Genomic DNA, 19,085 nt, shown 5'->3' on the forward strand with positions numbered 1-19,085 from the left:
GATGTTTGTCCTGCTCTCACTTAATAACCAATTGATTCTGTCATCAGAGTTATCTAAATAAATTATTGCCAGAACATCTTTTGTTTTTCATAATTTTAAATGTTTAAAGCACATATTCTAGGGGAAGGGGACCTGTAAATATTAACAGAAGTGAGAGAAGCATCTGACTGGGGACAGCAGGCAGAGCAGAAGGTGGGGTGAGGAGATGACTTGAAAATAACGGATTAAGTAGAAGTCTGCACACTGAATATGAGACCCCTCACCACCACATCCCCAGTCCCCACTTAGTTCCAAGAACACTGACAGCCAGATTCATATCCCCCAGGAGGGAAATTGGAGCATCTTGATCTGGAGAACTGAATCACGCTAGGAGGGAGACTTCAGATCCTACAGATACTGACATTTGAAAGCATCTCAATGCAAAAATTCCATCATTGCCCAATTTCCCTATAGCAATTGCCTCAACTCTAACAGATCCAACAGCTTCTTATTTTTTTTCTTAACAGTTTTATTGAGGTTTAATTGACACACAATAGACTGCTTACATTTAGGGTATATAATTTGGAAAGTTTTGACATATGTATCCACGCATGAAACCATCGCCACAATCAAGATAATGAACATATTAATTCTCCCAAAGTTTCCTTGCACTCCTTTGTAATCCCCCCTCCTGCCACTCTCTGTCCAATCCCTCATTACTAAGCAGTCATTGATCTTCTCTCTATCCGATAAGTTAGTTTGCATTTTCAAGAAATCATGCAGTATGTTATTTTTGTCTGACATTTCATGAAGCATAATTATTTTGAGATTCAACCATGCTCAGGGTTATAACACCTTCTTTTTAAAATAAATATTTTGAAATATCTCTTTTATAATCTGAAATGAAATTCATAGTTAAAATAATCATCCTACACATAATTTTGTAAAAAACAGTATAATGGCCTTATAAGGGAGAAATAAAAGGAAAGTAATTTATACAATAACTGTGTTTCACTGTGAAAGCGCATGGGCAGCAAACCCTTGAAAACATAATAAAGTAAATAGATATTTTCATCTTCTTACAATGAATACGTTTGAATATTGTTGACAAATCTTTCATTATATTTGGTTACAGTTCTTACATTTGCCATTTTGAAATAAGGTATAAGTTAATATATCTGAATCACCATGGGTAAGATAACTACAACTGCAGACTAATATCAACATATTTGTTTTTGTTTTGTTTTTTAATCTCACTGCCCCTCATCACCCTGAGATTCTCTGTTTTTCTTGCAAGAACCTTTAATCTCTTGGAGTGGTCAACTTCCAACCCAGTCCGTTAATTGCTTTCTGGCTAAACAGATTCCACTGAAAACTCCTCAGTACTCTGTATTTCTTCCCCCTCCTGAAAATCTTTGGCCAAGCTTACCATGTCAATCCCTAATTCATGGTCACTCAACTCAACTTTCTCTGCTCCTTATTCGTTTTTTTTTTTTAAAGTGAAACACTGTAAATGCTTTTCTTTATTAAGTTGCTGAACTGAAAATGTTTAAGTTAGTAGTGGCCAAATTATACAGTCACAGCTCTAAATTACACCTATATACTCTATCTTTTCAAAAGACTTGGTTAGAATTGCAGCTATTCTACTTTTGGAGTGATGCATATCTTTTTTTTTTTTCACACACACACACTGTATTTTATTTTTACAGGAGATAAATACACTGACACCAAGCATTGTAAATGAGTGACCACAACAAAAGCAACAATGATTTCTGCTCCTTATTCTTGGTTGTAGAGGATTCTTATAAGGCAGTTGCAGAGCTGGGCAGTCCTGATCGATACAAACTCAAGTTGGCCCTTGTTGATGGTCCTTTCACCTCTCACTGATTTCTTCCTTCTATAGTGCCCAGAGCACTTATTCTAAATCTATTCCTCTCTCCTCATGGTCTCATTTCCAAATCATTTCTCTAATCAATGGCTAACCAATCTCTTGCTATGTGGAGAAACATGCATTGCATATATACTTTTAGTTTCGCTTCTCTTATCCAGAGGAAAACGGTTCTCTATATTTAAATTCTATTTATTTAATATAAAAAAAAACAGTTTGCTCATTTCTCCTGCTCCCCAATTCCCACCTCTGGCAACCACCAATCTGTTCTCTATCTATGAGCTTGTTTTGGGGATTTTATTTTAATTTTTTTATGGATTCCACATATGAGAGAGAAAAATCAATGTTTGTCTTTCTCTGTCTGACTTATTTCACTTAGCATAATGCCCTTATTTCATCTATTTGTCACAAATGGCACAATTTCATTCATTTTTTATGGCTGAATGATATTCCATTGTGTGTGTGTTTGTGTATGTATGTGTATGTGTGTATATATATATATATCACAATTTCTTTATCCATTCCTCTATCAATGGAGACTTAGGCTGTTTCCATATATTGGCTACTGTAAATAATGCTGCAATGAACATATATCCTTTTGAGTTAGTGTTTTCATTTTCTTCAGATTAATCTCCATAAGTGGAATTGCTTGATAATATGGTAGTTCTATTTTTAATTTTTTGAAGAACCTTCATTCTGTTTCCATAGTGGTCGCACCAATTTGTATTCCCACCAACAGAACAAAAGTGGTCCCTTTTCTCCACATCCTCACCAACACTTGTTATTTCTGGTCTTTTTGATAATAGCCATTCTAACAGGTGTATGGTGATATCTCATTGTGGTTTTGATTGGCATTTCTCTGATAATTAATGATGTAGAGTATCTTCTTATCATGTACCTGTTGGCCATCAGTATGTCTTCTTTGGAAAAATGTCTATTCAGATCTTCTGCTCATTTTTTAATTGGATTGTTTGTGGGGGGAGTTTATATGAGTTTTATGAGTTCTTTATATATTCTGGATATTAGCCCCTTATCAGATATATGATTTGCCAATATTTTCTCCCATCCAGTAGGTTGACTTTAATTTTGTTGATGATTTCCTTTATTGTACAGGAGCTTTTTAGTTTGATGTTATCCACTTGTTTATTTTTGCTTTTGTTGTTTTTGCTTTCGGTGTCAGATTCAAAAATCATCACCAAGACCAATGTCAAGGAGCTTACCACCTATGTTTTCTTTCAGGAGTTTTATGGCTTCAGGCCTTATATTCAAGTCTTTAATCCATTCTGAGTTAATTTTGTGTATGGTGTAAGATAGTGGTCCATTTTCATCATTTTGCATGTGGCTGCCCGATTTTCCTATTGTATATTCTTGGCTCCTTTGTCATAAATTAGTTGACCATATATGCATGGGTTTATTTCTGAGCTCCCTGTTCTGTTCCATTGATCTATGTGTCAGTTTTTATGCCAATACCAAACTGTTTTGATTACTATAGCTCGTAATATAATTTGAAATCAGGAAGCATGATACCTAGAGCTTTGTTCCTATTTCTCAAGATTGCTTTGGCTATTTGGGATATTTTGTAGTTCCATACAAATTTTAAGATCATTTGTTCTATTTCTGTGAAAAATGCCATTGGAATTTTTTTTGTTTACATATTTACTGGAGTATAATTGCTTTATTATGGTGTGTTAGTTTCTGCTTTATAACAAAGTGAATCAGTTATACATATACATATGTTCCCATATCTCTTCCCTCTTGCATCTCCCTCCCTCCCACCCTCCCTATCCCACCCCTCTAGGTGGTCACAAAGCACCGAGCTGATTTCCCTGTGCTATGTGACTGCTTCCCACTAGCTATCTATTTTACGTTTGATAGTGTATATATGTCCATGCCACTCTCTCCCTTTGTCACAGCTTACCCTTCCCCCTCCCCATATCCTCAAGTCCATTCTTTAGTAGGTCTGTACCTTTATTCCCATCCTACCCCTAGGTATTTACCATTGCAACAAAAAGAATAAAATATCTAGGAATAAACCTACCTAAGGAGACAAAAGATCTGTATGCAGAAAATTATAAGAAACTGATTAAAGAAATTAAAGATGATACAAATAGATGGAGAGAAATACCATGTTCCTGGATTGGAAGAATCAACATTGTGAAAATGACTCTACTACCCAAAGCAATCTACAGATTTGATGCAATCCCTATCAAACTACCACTGGCATTTTTCACAGAACTAGAACAAAAAATTTCACAATTTCTATGGAAACACAAAAGATCCCGAATAGCTAAAGCAATCTTGAGAACAAAAAATGGAGCTGGAGGAATCAGGCTCCCTGACTTCAGACTATTCTACGAAGCTACAGTAATCAAGACAGTATGGCACTGGCACAAAAACAGAAATACAGATCAATGGAACAGGATAGAAAGCCCAGAGATAAACCCATGCACATATGGTCACCTATCTTTGATAGAGGAGGCAGGAATGTACAGTGGAGAAAAGACAGCCTCTTCAATAAGTGGTGCTGGGAAAACTGGACAGGTACATGTAAAAGTATGAGATTAGATCACTCCCTAACACCATACAAAAAAATAAGCTCAAAATGGATTAAAGACCTAAATGTAAGGGCAGAAACTATCAAACTCTTAGAGGAAAACATAGGCAGAACACTCTATGACATAAATCACAGCAAGATCCTTTTTGACCCACCTCCTAGAGAAATGGAAATAAAAACAAAAATAAACAAATGGGACCTAATGAAACTTCAAAGCTTTTGCACAGCAAAGGAAACCATAAACAAGACCAAAAGACAACCCTCAGAATGGGAGAAAATATTTGCAAATGCAGCAACTGACAAAGGATTAATTTCCAAAATTTACAAGCCATTGGAATTTTGATAGGGATTGCACTGAATGTGTAGATTGCTTTGAGTAGTAGGGACATTTTAACACTATTAATTCTTCCAATCCATGAACATGAAATATCTTTCCATTTATTTGTGTCTTCTTTAATTTCTTTGATTAATGTCTTGTACTTTTCAATATACAGGTTTTCCACCTCCTTAGTTAAATTTATTCCTGGATATTTTTTTTTTTTGGTGCAATTGCAGATGGGATTGTTTTCTTAATTCCTCTCTGATAGTTCATTATTACTGTATAGAAATGCAACAGATTTTTGTGTACTGATTTTGTATCCTGCAACTTTCATGAATTTGTTCATTAGTTATAACAGTTTTTTGATGGAATCTTTAGAGTTTTCTACATATAAACGTACATGTCAAATAGTGACAGTTATACTACTTCCTTTCCAATTTGGACAAATTTTATTTCTTATTCTTGCCTAGTTACTCTGACTAAGACTTTCAACATTATGTTAAATAAAAGTGGTAAGAGGACATCCTTGTCTTGTTCCTGATCTTAGATAAAAAATTTTCAGCTTCACCATTGAGTATGATGTTAGCTATGGTCTTGTCATATACGCCCTTTGTTATGTTGAGGTATGTTCTCTTTATATCCACTTTGTTGAGAGTTTTTAATCATAAGTTTATGTTGAATTTTGTTAAATACTTTTTCTGCATCTACTGAGATGATCATACAATGTTTATCCTTCATTTTGTTTTTGTGGTATATCATATTGACTGATTTGGGGATGTTGAACCATCCTTGCATCCCTGGAATAAATCCCACTTAATAATGGTGAATGATCTTTTTAATGTATTGTTGAATTTGGTTTGCTAATATTTTGTTGAAGATTTTGCCTCTATGTTCATCAGGGGTATTGGCATGTAATTTTCTTTTATTGTGGAATCCTTGTCTGGTTTTGACATCAGGGTAATGCTGGCCTCATAAAATGAGTTTAGAAGAGTTCCTTCTTTTTCTATTTTTTGAAGAGTTTGAGAAGGATTGGTGTTAATTCTTCTTTGAATGTTTGTTTGGTTGAATTCACCAGTGAAGCCATCTGGTCCTGGACTTTTGTTTGCTGAGAGGTTTTTGATTGATCATTCAACCTCCTTGCTAGTAATCAGCCTGTTCAGATTTTCTATTGCATCATGATTCAGTCTTGACAGGTTACATGTTTTTAGGAATTTATCCATTTCTTCTAGGTTGTTCAGTTTGTTGGAGTATAATTGTTCACAGTAGTCTCTTATGATCCTTTGTATTTAGTATATTTCAATCACCATGAGTAAGACAACAACAATTGCAGACTAATATCAGCATATTTTATCACAAGCAGGGCTGTTGTCAGTGGTATATCTTTCTAAATGGTGAACAACCTCTGATTAAATTCTAAACAAGACAATGTCCAATCTCCCCTTAATTCACATGGTAGTTTCATTCTTAGAAATGCAAATCTATAGAAATCTCAGGGTATAATAAATCCATGCAAAAAATGATTGGTATTTATACATAAAGCAGTGTTGATATCCTGGATCAAATCACTAAAAATGAGTTTTCTCTCCAGGAGGACATTAAAAGTGGAATAGAACACAGATGAGGTTGCCAGATAAAAATGCAGTATTTGAGACATACTGATACAAAAAATATATTTGTTGTTTATCTGAAATTTGAAATTTAAGTGAGTGTCCTTTATTTTATCTGGCAACTTTAGACACATGGCAGTCTTTGTTGTATGGGACCGTTCTGCAAGTCAACTAGCGCCTTTGTCCCCCATATACTAAATAATAGCAACCCATTTCATTCCTCTGCATTCACAACACTCTGCCACCAAATGTGTGGGGTTTTCCCCCACACCAACCAATTCTCCAACTCTGACTGAGTGTCCTAAACTCAGTTTTGACAGTACCCAGAGTTAGTGCAGACCTCACAGGTTAACATCTCAGTCTTACAAGACTGCCCACCACTTTCAACACCAATCACAAGTCCCACGTGTCACCTGTACTTCTGACCAAATCAGGGTTCCCACAACACCCTCTTCAGGTTTGATAATTTGCTACAGTGGCTCACAAAACTCAGGGAAATATTAGCTGACATTTAAAGGTTTATTTTTTTTAAATGATAAAGAATAGAGATGAACAGCAAGATGAAGAGGTACATAGGGTGAATTCTGGTAGGGTCCTGAGCACAGGAGCTTCTGTCCCATGGAATTTGGGATGCACCATCCTCCCAACACCTCAGTGTGTTCACCAACCCAGAAACATTCTGAACACGTTAGTTTAGGAATTTTTATGACAGCTTCAGCATGTAGACATGATTGATTATCAACTCAGTATCTAGCCCCTCTTCCCTCCCCAGAGGATAGGAGGTGGGGCTGAAAGTTCCACGCTTCTAATCATGGCTTGGCCCTTCTGGTGACCATTCCACATCCTGAAGCTATCCAGGAGCCCACCAAGAGGCATCGTATTAGATTAAAAGATGCTCCTATCACCAGGTTAATCCAAGGGATTTAGAAACTCTGTGTAAGACACTCCTAGCATGCTTATTACTCAGGAAATTGGAGAGTTTTTTTGGAGCTTTGTGTCAGGAACCAGGAGCAAAGACCAAATATGTATATTTCTTATTTTGTCACAGCTCCCCAATAAATCTTTTAACTAAAAGTTCTTACAACTTCCAAAATGCCCCTAGTATCTGTACCTATTGAGAACCACTGGCCTACAGTGAAGATCACCAGAAGAAACATACCCATGCACACAGAGCCCTAATCAGCTTTTTAGTGATTGAATCAAACATTAATGAGCCACTGAAGATTCACAGACATTTGAAAAAGATCCTCAAGGTGAAAAACAAAGATGAGAACAAACAGTTCTAGAAAGAGAAAACAGAAAATTGAGAAGGGAAGATATTTATCAAACAAATGATTTATGAAAAATTCTTTGTACTAAAAGACTTGAGTTTCAAGATTAAAAAGGCTCATTAAGTGCCAGCACAAAGAATACAACCCATATCATGATAACATTTCAGAACACCAGGGATGAATAGAATTTTCTACAGTGAAATACAAAATAATTATTAGGAATAATTAGGAATAAGAATGGTCACTTCTCAGTTGTAATATAGGAAGCTAGAAAACATGGAGGAATGCTTTCAAAATTCTAAGGGAAAAAGAATCATTTTCAGTCTAAAATTCTATACCCAGCTGAATTATCAACCAAGTATGAAGATAAAGGAAAATTCAGGCTTGAAAATTCTCAAAAGACTTTTCTCTCATGTATTTTTTCTCAGGAAGCTATTTAAGAATATGATCCATGAAAAATGAGGGAGTAAATAAACCCCTAAAGATGGGCTTCCGTGGTAGCACAGTGGATAAGAATCTGCTTGCCAATGCAGGGGACACGGGTTTGAGCCCTGGTCCGGGAAGATCCCACATGCCGCGGAGGAACTAAGCCCATGTGCCACAACTACTGAGCCTGTACTCTAGAGCCCGTGAGCCACAGTTACTGAGCCCACACGCCACAAATACTGAAGCCCATGTGCCTAGAGCCCGTGGTCTGCAACAAGGAAGTCACTGCAATGAGAAGCCCATGCACTGCAACAAAGAGTAGCCCCTGCTTGCCACAATTAGAGAAAGCCTACATGCAGCAAGGAAGACCCAACACAGCCAAAAATAAATAAATAAATTTATTTTTTTAAAAAACTAAATAAATAAACCCCAAAAGAGAAAGACATGGGATCTAGGAATCAGAATCAGACACAGGTAATTTCCAGGATGATGAAAGGAAGTTCCAGGGTCATAGATGCATAGCAGGCCCAGAGAGCAAGAAATTAGCTTGGAGCAAGATCATGGAGGCAGGAAAGTTGTCTGAAAGTTATCTGGTAAGTTATCTGATACATTTAACTATGTGAACAGTCATGTTAAGAATCCATCCATTGGAACCAAGACATTTAAGCAAAAGTGGGCAGAGGGGTGGAGGAGCAATTATTAACCCTAGTAATGTCAAAACATTTACAGGAAAGGAAGCATAATTACTATATAATCCTTGGCTTTGCAATGAACAGTTTTTACATACTAATAATAATATCAACACTGAAACTGATTTAACCAAGAATTTCAGTATGGCAAAAAGAAGGAGATAGGGATAGCAAGAAAGCTATATCCATTTAACTTATGAGAAAGCTGATAGATAAGTCATCCAACAAATGACATATGAATATCCATAGAAAAAATAGAGATAAATAGTAAAGAAAAAAGGAACTAAAAATAGTTTTAAAGTAAACTGGACAGGGGCAGTTGTTTTTCCTTATGAGCCTTTTGGAATTGTGTAATATTTAAATCTATGTGTGTGTTTCTTAGAAAAAAGTAAAAATTAATTCCAAGAAATTAATATGGCTGAGATAAAAGTAGTCTGGAAACTTTTGAGCGTAGGAAAATCTGCTGCATTCTGACACCACATTTACTCATTAAGCTACTCTCTGCCTTGTGATGAAGCAAAGTAGATCAGTCCCTTTGAAAAGGGAAATCAATGACTCCTGGTTAGAAAAGGACCACAGAGGAGGAGTTTGGGAAGGACCCTGCTGTACACATCTGCTATGGCCATAATCTCACTCTCTTATTGAGTGTTTTGCCAAGTCACCAGGAGCAGGAAGCTGCTTTCTTTATTACATAGAACAACAAGAGGGAAATGAGTGGTTTGATAATGAGGACTGATACCTGTCTCACACAGAGAAAGCCTGGGCCTCGCAAAAGCTTTAAATTACAACTTTGATGGCACTGATCGGGGTTCCTGAAGTTGCAACTGGGACATGGAGAAACCGCAGAAGATGAGTGTTTTTCTCAAACACAAAGAAAGACCTGGAGTCAGATTAAACAAAGATTCCCAGCTATTGAAGCAGATTGGTGGGAAAAAGGACTAAAAGATGTGACTAAATCTTGCTCTAAATTGCAGGTTGCTTTTTACGTATAGTGAAGATTAGAAATTGTTTATTTGCTGTTCAGTTTTGATGGAGAGTTTTATTTTGGTAAGAAAAAAACACAAATGGACTGGGTGGGGTAACTATAGTTTGTGATTCAGTTAGCCATACTTAGGAAAAAGCCACAGTTCAAATGGGTGGCACCTCTACCTGGGCTACAGACATAGTGTGTAGGGAGAGACATCACCTTATGCCTCACCATCCTGCATCTGGGACTTGATGAGAAACAGCATGTTTCTTTTGAGCCTATATTTTTAACCTAGGTCACCTCAAGATTGAGCTGAGTATTTGAATATGTTGGTTCATCACAAATTCTGGTTGAGACATTGACATTGATTTGGTTCTGAGACAAGACTGTACTATGTCCTGGTGTGTTTTAATACACATGCCATTAAAAACCTTTGAATTTTTAGTAAGAACAGTTGAAAATCTATGAACTAAAGATTCAGGTAATCATTTCTTAAAAGGTTTTTACCAGACTTTGGTTGGTTTTTCATTACATATTTTACTATCTAGACCCTAAATGTCCCCCAAAATGGGTTCGATTTGACTAAAAAAGACCAAAAAAATGGACATAGGACATAAACACATTGTGCGAATGTACCGTTGGGGCCCAGGGCAGGCCACGGCAAAATATGTCTCAATGGCTATTATTTTGAATTAAAGTTACTTAAGAAATAGTTGCTGCAAGAGGGACACTTTGACCCTCCCTTCTGTCTCCCTGAAAGTAGGAAATAAATCTCCCATATGAATAGTGCTCTCCCTATACTGAGAGGTAGAAGGACATCCATATACCAGAGACAAGAACTTCAAAGCCAAGTCTATATAAACAAACTTTGTTATTTATTTACTAATTTACCACCCAAACCCAAACATTGCTTAAATTCCTAACTAATTAAGCGCCCAAACCTAAGTTTCTTTGCCCTGTCAATTCCTCTCAAATTTATTGTTTCTTTGTCTAAAAAGTATAAAAGCTGCCTGCTTTGGCCACTTCTTAGGTCTCGTTTCTATGAGACCTCCATGCACATGAATTAAACTTGTTTCTCTTTCTTCTGTTGATCTCTCTTGTGTCAATCTTATTATTAGTTCAGCCAAAAGAACTCAAGAGGGAGAGAGGGGGAAATTTCCCCCTCCCTGACAGTACCCTGGGTAGAATGAGCAGCCTTAAACTCTCAGAGGTGTCTGACATGGTTTTCTGCATCCCAGCAGGCCTGAAACCACCATCTCAAACTGCAGCGTTCTCAGCTTCTCAGGTAATCTCTGGCAAAATCTCCCTTCATGTCTGATGAAATGTGTAGTTCTCCTGGACTCTGGCCACAGAGGCCTGCCTGCTAGTCAAGAAATAGTCACTCAGGGCACTGTGGGTAAAGTAGGATGTCAGCACACAGCTGTTCATACCAGCAATCCTTGTAGCACATCATGGTGGATTTCACAAGGTTATGAGCACATGAGAAGGAAAGCTCCTGCCTCATTCCCCCTTGTTTCCTGCCTTCCAACTTCCTCTAGTAATAACATGCTAGCCACACAACTTTCCCCACTCTTCAGGAAACCAAATACTGTTCAGTTACTGCTGATACCATTTATGAAGTTGTTACTATGTTCCAGGCACATGCCTTATTTCACTCAATCCCTGTAACTACCTCACAAGAAGAGGGGTATCACTTTCCAGATGAGGAAGCAGAGGCTTTAAGAGGTAGTTTAATATGCTGAAGACCATGTAGAGCTGGCATTCAAATTTGCATGATCTGAGCAGACATCCTATTTCTATTTATTTTTGTATAAATAAACTTGAGTTGGGTTTCTGTCACTTAAAACCAAAAGAGTGTTATCCAATAGGGAAGATTAATGGGATAGTGTCCATCAGCCATGGCAAAACATGGAACCACCAGTCCCCAAGAAGGGCAGGCATTTAGTCTCAGAAGCTTCTGGAGCTGGAGGTTCACATGCTTCAGTGCTTCATTCCTTACCTTATTTCAGTTTTTTGTTTCTTGTATTGAGTAATTGGTGGTATGTTAGACTAGAGTGATTATTTCTGAGATTACAAGTAATTTTTAATTTAATATTTTGTCTTTATTTGTGTTTCTACAATGAATATGTATTTCTTATGTAATTTTTTTTAAGTATGAAGAAAACAAATAAAATCAAAATGAACTTCTGAATGCTAATTGCTCATCACCACTTAACTGCTCATGATCCCAGAAAATATATATATACAGAGTCCTGCAGGCCAGAAGAGTGGACTAAATGTGGATGGATAAAATGTTGAAATGTCCATTGTTTCTCTCCCTCTCATTTTCTCTTTCCCTTTTTCTTTCACCCCAACTTAAGGGGTAGCCTGCTCTACCTCAGGGGAGGTATGTGGTAGGACAGAAAATAAAAATAGCATACAAAATACTTTCTAGGGCTCCCCTGGTGGCGCAGTGGTTGAGAGTCCGCCTGCCGATGCAGGGGACACGGCTTCGTGCCCCGGTCCGGGAAGATCCCACATGCCGCGGAGCGGCTAGGCCCGTGAGCCATGGCCGCTGAGCCTGCGCGTCCGGAGCCTGTGCTCTGCAACGGGAGAGGCCACAACAGTGAGAGGCCCGCGTACCGCAAAAAAAAAAAAAAAAAAAAACTTTCCATCCTGGCTTTTATTTCCAAAAGTGTTAGCACCAGAGAGTGGAGAGGGATTGTGGATGGAAGCAGAATATGTGGAAGAAGCATGAACAGAAAAGGATTTCCTCAATACTAGAAAAAGACTCAGCAGGGAGAAGAGTAGGAGGCTAATAGTCTCAAAGTATTGACACCAAAGATTAAGCTTCTTTTTTTTTTTTTGCTAACATTAAATAATTGTCTAAAAAAATTTAAATCAACTTTTTTTAGTAATTCATACACCAATGAATATAAAAGTACAGGTGGAAAGCATTGACATAAGGCATTATTTTAACATCAACAACAGAATCACCTAAACAGGCACCTCTAACCAAAAACTTTTAGAAGCTTTGAAATGAGGAAAGAGCCATTGAATCAAGTATGTGGAGTTATTTCTATACTTTGAAGCCATTCTTAATCTCTGTCACTAAAGACAGACATTAAGCAAGAAGTAAAGTTCTGTGAGGATATTTTTGGTACTCTGCTTTCTTAAAAGCTTAAGGGAATTGCAAGTTCATGTTTTTTATGCCTAAATGCCTCTGTCCTGGTTCTGCTTTTCAGCTTCTTTGATGTCACCCACCAAGGATCAGTGAGCTGGATTCTCCATAGGTGTGATCCAAAAGTCTTCCCTACCGGCCTTTTTCCCTCCATCTGGGGATTAGCCCAGGTCCATGGGTAAATCATGTCCTCCTGCTAGGTAAACAACCCGCTGCTCAAACCCAAAAAAGAGTGCAGGTCTGGGAGTTGGGAGAAAGGAAAGGGTAAGATCTTACCACCTGATACAGTTTTCTGTTTGTTCCAAAATTTTTTTTAAATAAACTTTTTATTATGGAACAATTTTAGATGTACAGAAAAGTTGCAAAGATAATACAGAGAATTACCATCTACCTCTCAACCAATTCCCCTAACATTTTATAGTACATGATACATTTGCCAAAACTAAGAAAATAATATTAGTACATTATGATTGAATAGGCTTTATTCAGATTTCACCAGCTTTTCCTCTAATGCCATTTTTCTGTTCTAGGATCCAATTCAGGATCCATATTGCCATTTGTAATTCATTATTTTTAAATTTAATTTTTATTTGTATAAAATTTACATATTCATGGTTTAAAAAGTGAAAAGATTGTATACCACTTAAAACAAAGAAAAGCAATCTTCTGCCCAAACCCTCCTCACCTCAAGTTCCCTTATCCCTTATCACAGCTAGCCGGGAGGGAGTCCAGTGCCAGTTTAGGTGACTCTGTTGTTGATGTTAAAATAATGTCTTATGTCAATGCTTTCCACATGTACTTTTATATTCATTGGTGTATGAATTAGTAAAAAAAAGTTGATTTACATTTTTTTAGACAATTACTTAATGTTAGCAAAAAAAAAAAAAGCTTAAATTTCAGCTTTCTCTCCCTTTCATCCTCTCTCCCTTCAGTCCAACCACACTGGCCTCTGGACTGTTCCTTGAACATGCCAAGCCTACTTTCATTTTAAGGCCAAGTGTTTACTCAAATATCTTCTTCCCAAAGAAGTCTACCCTGACCACCCTTTTTAAAATTATAACACTCTTCACCCAGGCATTCCCAGTCTTACTTTGCTTTGTTCTTTCCTTTTTTCTACAACACTAAGTTATTTATTTATTTATCTATTATGTACATTGTTTATTATCTCTCTTTCTCTACTGGAAGATAAGCTCTATGGAGGCAGAAATATTGTCACTGATGAAACCTAAACACCTAGAACAGTGGTTGGCATGCAACAGTCACTCAATAAATCTTTATTCAATAATTTAATGAATGAATATTGAGAGAAAAGGAAGCAGATAGGAAGGTATAAGTATGAAGCTCTGTAATATTCTTCTTGTTCCCCTATTGAGAGCGACTAACATGGAGCCAGAAGCCACACTTCTGGAAGGGAGAAGTGTGGTTTGCAGACTTCTAGCCCCAGCATCACAGGGCAAAATGTAGAAGGGTGGGTTTGAACCTGAGACACAATCATATAATAACTGGCATGCACACACACACACACACACACACACATTTATCCTGCCCCAATATTTACAATATAGTTGCATTTCAATTTTTGGTTAAATCTATATTTATCATTTATGATATGTTTAGAATATAATACTGTTTACAGCTGAGTCATGTAATATGCATGATAACATTTCCTTACTTATACAGCTTTCTCTTTTTCTTGAATTTAATAATTGTCTTATCTTTCTGTGTCTCAATTTTATCCCCAAAATTCTCACATAGAACTATATAAAACTTTTCTCAATACAAACACATCAAGAGTCTATCAGGTCAATTCTTTTCTTGGCTACATCCTTCCTTGTCCTCTACCTTGTGTTTTCATCTGTTTAGTTTCTTTATTTCTATGGTTAAGTCTTCCCATATTCTGTAAGACCCTTTTAAGGCTCAAGGCTACAGAGCTAGTAATAGAGGGGGCCAGGATGAGAACCCAGGCATGTCTTTCTTTAAAGCTTAAGTTTTTAATCACGACATGACATTTTACAAGGGCCCCCCAGCAAATGAGTTGTACTAGATATTGGTTCAAGGTGAAGGTCAAACAGCCATGAAAAAATAAAAGTTAAGACTCCAATAGCAGAGAGACCAAGATGGCGGAGGAGTAGGACGTGGAGATCACCTTCCTCCCCACAAATACATCTGAATACATCTACATGTGGAACAACTCCTACAGAACACCTACTGAACGCTGGCAGAAGACCTCAGACCTCCCAAAAGGCAGGAAACTCCCCCACGTACCTGGGTAGGGCAAAAGAAAAAACAGAGACAAAAGAATAGGGATGGGACCTACTCCAGTAGGAGGGAGCTGTGAAGGAGGAAAGGTTTCCACACACTAGGAAGCCCCTTTGCGGCCAGAGACTGCGGGTGGCGGAGGAGAAAAGCTTCGGAGCCGCAGAGGAGAGCGCAGCCACAGGGGTGCGGAGGGCAAAGCGGAGAGATTCCCACACAGAAGATCAGTGCCGACCAGCACTCACCAGCCTGAGAGGCTTGTCTGCTCACCCGCTGGGGCGGGCGGGGGCTGGGAGCTGAGGCTCGGGCTTCGGAGGTCAGATCCCAGGAAGAGGACTGGGGTTGACTCCGTGAACACAGCCTGAAGGGGGCTAGTGTGCAACAGCTAGCCGGCAGGGAGTCCGGGGAAAAGTCTGGTACTGCCTAAAAGGCAAGAGACAATTGTTTCAGGGTGCCTGAGGCGAAGGGATTCAGAGCATCGACTAAATGAGCTCCAGAGATGGGTGCAAGCTACAGCTATCAGTGCAGACACCAGAGACAGGCATGAAACGCTAAGGCTGCTGCTGCAGGCACCAAGAATCCTGTGTGCAGTCACAGGTCACTATCCACACCTCCCCTCCCAGGAACCTGTGCAGCCCGCCACTGCCAGGGTCCTGCGATCCAGGGACAACTTCCCCGGGAAAACACACGGCTCGCCTCAGGCTGTTGCATTGTCACACTTACCTCTGCCTCCGTAGGCTCCCCCGCATTCCATACTCCGCCACCCCCTCGGCCTGAGTGAGCCGGAGCCCCCTAATCAGCTGCTTGCCCCCTCGGCCTGAGTGAGCCAGAGACCCCTAATCAGCTGCTCCTTTAACCCCGTCCTGTCTTGGCGGGGAACAGACGGCCTCAGGCAACTTACGCACAGAGGCGGGGCCAAATCCAAAGCTGAACCCCAGGAGCCCTGCGAACAAAGAAGAGAAAGGGAAATTTCTCCCAGCAGCCTCAGGAGCAGCAGATTAAATCTCCACAAACAACTAGATGTACCCTGCATCTGTGGAATATCTAAATAGACAACGAATCAACCCAAATTGAGGAGGTGGACTTTGGGAGCAACAATATATATTTTTTTATCCCTTTTTCTCTTTTTGTGAGTGTATATGTATATGCTTCTGTGTGTGATTTTCTCTGTATAGCTTTGCTTTTACCATTTGTCCTAGGGTTCTGTCTGTCCATTTTCTCTTTGTTTTGTTTTCTATTACTTAAAAATTTTTTTCTTAATAATTATTATTTATATTAATGACTATTTTATTTTACTTTATTTTATTTTATTTTATATTCTTCTTTCTTTCTTTCTTTCTTTTTCTCCCTTTAATTCTGAGCTGTGTGGAAGACAGCCTCTTGGTCCAGCCAGGCGTCAGGGCTGTGCCACTGAGGTGGGAGAGCCAAGCTCAGGACACTGGTCCACAAGAGACCTCCCAGCTCCATGTACTATCAAACGGCGAAAATCTCCCAGAGATCTCCATCTCAACGCCAAGACCCAACTCCACTCAATGACCAGCAAGCTACAGTGCTGGACACCCTATGCCAAACAACTAGCAAAACAGGAACACAACACCATCCATTAGCACAGAGGCTGACTAAAATCATAATAAGGCCACAGACACCCCCAAACACACCACCAGATGTGGACCTGCCCACCAGAAAGACAAGATCCAGCCTCATCCACCAGAACACAAGCACTAGTCCCCTCCACCAGGAAGCCTACACAACCCACTGAACCAAACTTAGCTACTGGAGACAGATACCAAAAACAACGGAAACTAAGAACCTGCAGCCTGTGAAAAGAAGACTCCAAACAAAGTAAGTTAAGCAAAATGAGAAGACAGAGAAACACACAGCACATGAAGGAGCAAGGCAAAAACCCACCAGACCTAACAAATGAAGATGAAACAGGCAGTCTACCTGAAAAAGAATTCAGAATAATGATAGTAAAGATGATCCAAAATCTTGGAAATAGAATGGAGAAGATACAAGTAATGTTTACAAGGACCTAGAAGAACTAAAGAGGAAACAACCAATGATGAACAACACAACAAATGAAATTGAAAATTCTCTAGAGAAGATCAATAGCAGAATAACTGAGACAGAAGAACAGATAAGAGACCTGGAAGATAAAATAATGGGAATAACTACTGCAGAGCAGAATAAAGAAAAAAGAATGAAAAGAATTGAGGACAGTCTCAGAGACCTCTGGGACAAGATTAAACGCACCAACATTTGAATTATAAGGGTCCCAGAAGAAGAAGAGAAAAACAAAGGGACTGAGAAAATATTTGAAGAGATTATAGTTGAAAACTTCCCTAACATGGGACAGGAAATAGTTAATCAAGTCCAGGAAGCACAGAGAGTGCCATACAGGATAACTTCAAGGAGAAACAAACCAAGGCACATATTAATCAAACTATCAAAAATTAAATACAAAGAACAAATATTAAAAGTAGTACAGGAAGAACAGCAAATAACACACAAAGGAATCCCCATAAGGTTAACAGTTGAACTTTCAGCAGAAACTCTGCAAGCCAGAAGGGAGTGGCAGGACATATTTAAAGTGATGAAGGAAAAAAACGTACAACCAAGATTACTCTACCCAGCAAGGATCTCATTGAGATTTGATGGAGAAATTAAAAGCTTCACAGACAAGCAAAAGCTAAGAGAATTCAGCACCACCAACCCAGCTTTATAACAAAGGCCAAAGGAACTTCTCTAGGCAGGAAACACAAGAGAAGGAAAAGACCTACAATAATAAACCCAAAACAATTAAGAAAATGGTAATAGGAACATACATATCGATAATTACCTTAAGTGTAAATGGATTAAATGATCCAACCAAAAGACATAGATTGGCTAGATGGATACAAAAACAAGACCCATATATGTGCTCTCTACAGGAGACCCACTTCAGACCTAGGGACACATACAGACTGTAAGTGAGGGGATGGAAAAAGATATTCCATGCAAATGGAAATCAAAAGAAAGCTGGCGTAGCAATTCTCATACCAGACAAAATGGACTTTAAAACAAAGACTATTACAAGATACAAAGAAGGACACTAAATAATGATGAAGGGATCAACCCAAGAAGAAGATATAACAATTGTAAATATTTATCCACACAACATAGCAGCACCTCAATACATAAGGCAAATACTAACAGCCATAAAAGGGGAAATTGACAGTAACACAATCATAGTAGGGGACTTTAACACCCCACTTTCACCAATAGACAGATCATCCAAAATGAATATAAATAAGGAAACACAAGCTTTAAATGATACATTAAACAAGATAGACTTAATTGATATTTATAGGACATTCCATCCAAAAACAACAGAATACACATTTTTCTCAAGTGCTCATGGAACATTCTCCAGAATAGATCATATCTTGGGTCACAAATCAAGCCTTGGTAAATTTTAGAAAATTGAAATCATATCAAGTATCTTTTCTGACCACAACGTTATGAGACTAGATATCAATTACAGGAAAATATCCGTAAGAAATACAAACACATGGAGGCCAAACAACACACTACTTAATAACCAAGCGATCACTGAAGAAATCAAAGAGGAAATCAAAAAATACCTGGAAACAAATGACAATGAACACACAACGACCCAAAAAAAAAGGATCATGAGAGAGATTACTACAAGCAACTCTATGCCAATAAAATGGACAACCTGGAAGAAATGGACAAATTCTTAGAAATGCACAACCTTCCGAGACAGAACCAGGAAGAACTAGAAAATATGAACAGACCAATCACAAGCACTGAAATTGAAACTGTGATCAAAAATCTTCCAACAAACAAAAGCCCAGGACCAGACGTCTTCACAGGCAAATTCTATCAAACATTTAGAGAAGAGCTAACACCTATCCTTCTCAAATTCTTCCAAAATATAGCAGAGAGAGGAACACTCCCAAACTCATT

This window comes from Orcinus orca, chromosome 13 (genome assembly GCF_937001465.1).
Source record: "Orcinus orca chromosome 13, mOrcOrc1.1, whole genome shotgun sequence".
NCBI lineage: Eukaryota > Metazoa > Chordata > Mammalia > Artiodactyla > Delphinidae > Orcinus > Orcinus orca.